Below are 6,000 nucleotides of genomic sequence, written 5' to 3'. Positions count from 1 at the left end.
AGAATAGACATAAACCATACTTGCTAAATACTTTCTTCACCAAATGAAAACATACACATGTAATAGTAAAATGAAAGAAATATTTTAAAGGAAGTTCTTCTTGTTTATAATCTTCCTTCCCTAGTAACATGACAGCTAATGTAGTATTCATGGTCAAATTTAACTTTTGAGACCATCTGCTCTATGCAAGATGTCATGGAAATAAAAGATGTTTTGAAATGAAGAGAGAACAAAAATCTTATTCAGAGAACACTTCCCAGCTGTGTTACCAGTTACTGTGTAATCATCTTTCATTATAGATGCTGTATAGGGTATAGAGGGCGATTAGAAATGCAAACCTGATGTTCTGAATTTGTACATCTCTTTTAGGGCCAGATCTGCTCAGCAAGTAATTTAGCCTCGGATTCCAATTATATCTTATGAAATGTTTTGCCAAGTCACTGATATTTATTGAGTGATCATTCTAATACTCTAAAAAATACCCCAAATGACAATTTTTAAAATCCTTATATTTATAGAACACTAGACACTAAGCAGTGTAAGACTAAGCAAAATCAGGACCATACTATTAGCATTCTTGTTCTGTTTCTTTTTTTCTTCCAATTGACTTTCTACTAAAACGATAATACAGCAGAGGAAACAGTCGAATGCTACAAGTTCTAATATATATATTAGAAATATATAATTATTAGATATATCTATAAATATATAATACATACAATTATTATATTAATATAAAATATATTAAAAATATATATATATCCCCCCCCAAAGTCAAGCACAGTGACCAGTTTTGGGGGCATCATTTTAAGTATTCTATCCCTTTAAGAGCATAGCTGTAGTATATAGCTAGATAATAGGTAATGTCTTAAGCAGGAAAATAATACATATAATATTTTGTATCTCACTTTTTCATTTAATATATCTCAGAGATCGTCCCATACTGGGTAATAAGAGCTAACTTGTTCTATGTATAATTGCTTAGTTTCATTGTAGACACGTTGTTTCCAATTGTTCCAGTTATCAACTACCCTAAAACCCAAAACATATCGGTTAAAATGCCAAACATTTTATTGTGTCTCCTCATTTTAAAAATAAGGAATTTGCACAGGACCCAGCTGGGTGATTTTTCTGGTCTACATTGTATAAACTGAGGTCACTTAGTAAGAATTAGCTGATGCCAGGCCGAACTGGATGATACAAGATGGATGTCCCCACATGTCGGGGGCTTTGGTGGAGATAGCTGGAGAACTGGGCTCAGCTGGTCTCTCTCTAATCTCAGGGCTTCTCCATATGGTACCTCCAGCCTGGTAATAGGTCTTCTTACAAAACAATGCAGAGCCTCATGATACGAAGTGGATACTTCCAGTCCTCTAAAAGGGTATGCCCCAAACTGACACAGCATCATTTCCACCAGATTCTATTGGACAAAGCAGTCACAGATTCAAGAGATTCAAGGAGAGGGGATGAAAGTTTTTACTTCTTACTAGGAGGAGTCTTAAAGAATCCGTGGTCATATTTATTTATTTTTTGTTTTTGTTTTTGTTTGTTTTTGTGAGGAAGATCAGCCCTGAGCTAACATCCATGCCAATCCTCCTCTTTTTGCTGAGGAAGACTGGTCCTGGGCTAACATCTATGCCCATCTTCCCCCACTTTATACGGGACGCCGCCACAGCATGGCCTGACAAGCGGTGCCTCAGTGCATGTCTGGGATCCGAACCGGGGCTGCCAGCAGCAGAGCCCCTCCACTTAACCGCTATGCCATGGGGCTGGCCCCCGTGGTCATTTTTAATCTGCCACACCAGTCTGTGGCCAAACAACAAACTCCAATAATTTTTCTTGTGTAGACGGTTCTATGATTATATTGGTAGACACATTCTTACAAATGATATTGATGAGTCAAAAAATGTTGATTTGCACTTATAATTTTGACAAATATTGCCAAATATTTTGCTGATGTATTGTGCTGTGTCTTATTCATCTTTGTTTATTTCAACAGTGCCCAACAAAAAAGGTGTTCACCAATATTTGAAGTAATAAAGAACACAGGACTGAAAGATAGGAGGCAGTGCAGAGGGATGAAAAGAAGCACAAGAAGAGAGAGTTATAGAAATTGAAAAATAATGGAGCAAGACAGAAGTCTAATATTTGAATATCATTCAATTTCCTGATATCTGTTTCTTCTCTGTTGTAATACAGAAGTGAATTAGATAATGTCTCAGGTGCATTCTACTGCTAAACTTTTCTAATCTCACAATTATACATTTTTTTAAAAATCTTAAAAATATTCCACTGAAGGGCAACTTTAAAATACTTATTCTTACACTTAAAAGACTGTTTCATTTTGAGAGAATGTGCAAAAAATTGAGGCCTGTGAATAGTGCAGAGGATTTTTTTCCCTTCTTAACACCTACGATTCAATTAAGTCTGACTGGACACCATTGATGTTTTTGTCAAAAGCTTAGCAATTAGAGGGCCGGCCCCGTGGCTTGGTGGTTAAGTGCACGCGCTCCGATGCTGGTGGCCCGGGTTCGGATCCTGGGCGCGCACCGAGGCACCACTTCTCCGTCCATCCTGAGGCCGAGTCCCACATACAGCAACTAGAGGGATGTGCAGCTATGACATGCAACTATCTACTGGGGCTTTGGGGGGAAAAAATAAATAAATAAAATCTTTAAAAAAAAAAAAAAAAAGCTTAGCAATTAGAGATGTTTAGATTTTCTATCATCTTTACCAAGGCAAGTATTGAGAATGATTCTTATTCTGGAGAATGCCATAGTATGATTTGCTTATATTAGTATTTGTTTAAATATTATTATTTACTGCAATATCCAAACATAGGTGGCACATTCTAAAGAGATCAAACAGAAACTAGTCAGCAGCACATCATGTCAATAGCTTAACATTGCTTCATTTAAACTAAAGCAAATTTTTAAAATTGTTAATTTCAGCTAACTATTTAATTTACTCATCTGTAGTAAAAGATAAGCCAAAATTGATTGTATTATATCATCATAAAATATACATATATTCAAAGTAATGGAAAGTCACTTGAGTACATATTATATCTGATAATCTCACAAAAGTTAAAAATCAGGCTTCAGAATGCCTACAATAATTGAAGTAACAAAAGTGATCATAGATATCACACAAAAATAAAAATACTTATGCATATATCTCAACTGCTAAAGTTTTAACTTTGAAAATCTATTAAAGAAAACTTCACTTGATACATGACATCTTATAAATGTGGTTATAAAAAGGACTCTCTCAATTGCCAAGACCTATTTTCCAGTTAAAATGTTATTTTATGTAAAATGTGCATTGGCAAAATATTATCTAAAATGTGAAATAATGAGAAGTTGCAATTGAAGTTTACAAAACCTCCCCAAATTATCCTTATCCCCTTTAATTTTTGTTGTTTATTTTAAACAGAACCTACATAATGGCCATAATCTAAGTTTATAATTTGGAAACTTCCTTCTGTTAGTTTATTAAAATGAGGGATTTGGGTGGAGGGGGAGGCATAGTGACGTCATTGGTCAACTGAGATTAGACTCATGAAAATGGTGTGGGATAAAAAGCACCTTTGAAGGTCTAAAGTTTGAAAACAACAAAGATTCTTAACAATTCCATTTTATAACATTTCTTTTTCTTTTTTGCCTCCTATACTGCTACTCTTTTTGTTCTCAGATAAAATCTCTGTGGTAGCCTATGCAATAGTTGGGTTTGTAATTAGTTGTGGATGCAATTAGAAGGCATCGCATTCTTGAACTGATATTCCTTCAGCCTCTTTCTTTTTTGTACGTCTCAAGTCTGTCTGATCCGTTACTCTTCTCTCCCCCAGCGTAAAATATACTTGAATTCTACCAAAGACCCCCACCAACCTTATGCTGCAGTGATCTGTGGTGTACTAACTCCCCAAAGTTTATCAACTCGCATTCAAAATGTATTTACTTTCACTTCCAGGCTGCTAAACACTGGGGCAGAAAGTAAGCTTACTTCATAATTGACTGTGATCTTTTATCACACCACCACCACTCCACTCCCACCCACCCCACCTTGTGGGTTGGCTATTCTTTCAGAGATTCTCTGTTGTACTCTCCATTGCGGTGGCTAGTCGTTTTTGTTTTAAAAGAACATATTCCTGAAACCCTTTTAAAGCAATGATAACATGATCATCAATTGGGTGTTCATTATCTATGCAGAGATTAAGTGCCTTTCATATATTTTTTTTAATCTTTAGCCTTAAAGCAAATGAATAAAATAGGCTGCTCCCTTCATTATTTTCTTTCAGATAAGGAAATTGAGACCACGAGAAGCTAAGTAACTCGGCTAAATTTATATACCTAGTGAGTCAGAAGGAGAGTACATCTGTGTCTCTACAGCCTCCCTCTTTTTCATTCACTCATTGAATGTACCATATACTGATTACCTGCTATGTGCCTCTGGATTAGGATTAAGTATCCAAGAGTCTAGACAAATGCGGTTCCTTGCCCTGTGAAGTGGACAGTCACTCAGAGGCGACTGACATTGGCGAAGTGATGACAGTTTTACTCAGGAGGAACAAGGGTCAGTGCATGCTATGCAGATCTGGAGTGGGGTTAGGGACAGGAGCTTTCACGAGGCAACAGTTATAAACAGTTAAGCTGAGATCTGAAAAATGAATAGGATTTAGCCATACAAAGCATAATTATGGGAGACAGGAGTCACTGGATAATGCCTGAAAAATGACATTTTCAAAGTGAAGTATGTTGAGTTTCATAAACTGAAACAAGGATATTTGCCTGGGGTACAGAGAAGCTAGAGAAAGGTTTATTTCTCTCTCTCTTTTCAAAGTCTCTTTAAATGGTTGTTTATATACCTTGTGTTTATAGTATTTTAAAAGGTAAATATATTTTCTCATAATATTTCAATATGGAGAATGAGAAAATAATATTTAGCAAAAATAAAAACAAAATACATCTCTAATTCTAACATCCGGAGATAAGCACTGTTAGCTCATTAATGTTTATCCTTTCAGACATCCTCTCTATGTAGGAAGGTATATATTTTTACAGAAAAAATATGAACATAACTAGCATACTGCTTTGAAGGCTTTTCATTAATGTGATATCTAGAATTCTTTTTCATGTCTATAAATTTCCATCCGCAACATAATGCATGAACAGTGTAGTACTGATATAAGAATGCACAGACATTTGATTAAACAGAATAAATATTCTGAAATTGACGTTACTATGCTACTATGGATAAACATCACAGTCTATCGAAGAGGTAAGTTGTGAAACATTTATTAAGTATTTTGGAAAAGCCAATTTTAATCCTTGACTCCTCTTTCTCTCACACCCCACAGATTTCCAAATTTCCGCCCATACTCATTCCCTTGCCTTTCTTTCATGTCATTATACTCACCTGAAGAAATTTCAAACTTCTTCCTACTGTAGGCCTATATTCTGTTGCTGAATGTCACTGGAAAAAATACAATCATGCTGACTGGTCTCACTTCATGTTTTTTTAAAAATCACTAAACTAAAATAGTCCTTAATGCTGCTGCCAAACCAAACTATATTTTGTAAACCATTTATTCTTCCATTCTCTAAGACAACTCTTCCAAACATAGTCCTTCTCTTTAAACAGACTATACCTCCTATTAATCTTTACTTTCAGATAATGAGCCCAATTCTTATTAAGCAAAGACAAAAACTGTAGGAATTTGAAGACAATTTCCACAAGCTTCCCCTGCTGTGTCCTTCATCTGTGATTATGCATACCACCCTCTCTCCTCTACGTGTAGACCAGCATTCAGGACTCATACCTCTGATTGTGAAGTATATCCCCTCCACTCTTACTTTCTCAGGGACGTTATTCCACTAATTCTCTCTGTATCTCTAATCAGTATGAGGGAAGGTTTTTAATTGGTTTGTTTACTGTTGAATCTCCAGAGCCTATAAGGACACTTGGCACATAGTGGGTACTCAGTAACTAGTGAATGAAAGA

The sequence above is a fragment of the Ceratotherium simum genome, chromosome 15 (assembly GCF_057802395.1).
Source record: "Ceratotherium simum simum isolate JZ-2026a chromosome 15, ASM5780239v1, whole genome shotgun sequence".
NCBI lineage: Eukaryota > Metazoa > Chordata > Mammalia > Perissodactyla > Rhinocerotidae > Ceratotherium > Ceratotherium simum.
Note: the sequence above shows the minus strand (reverse complement) of the source record.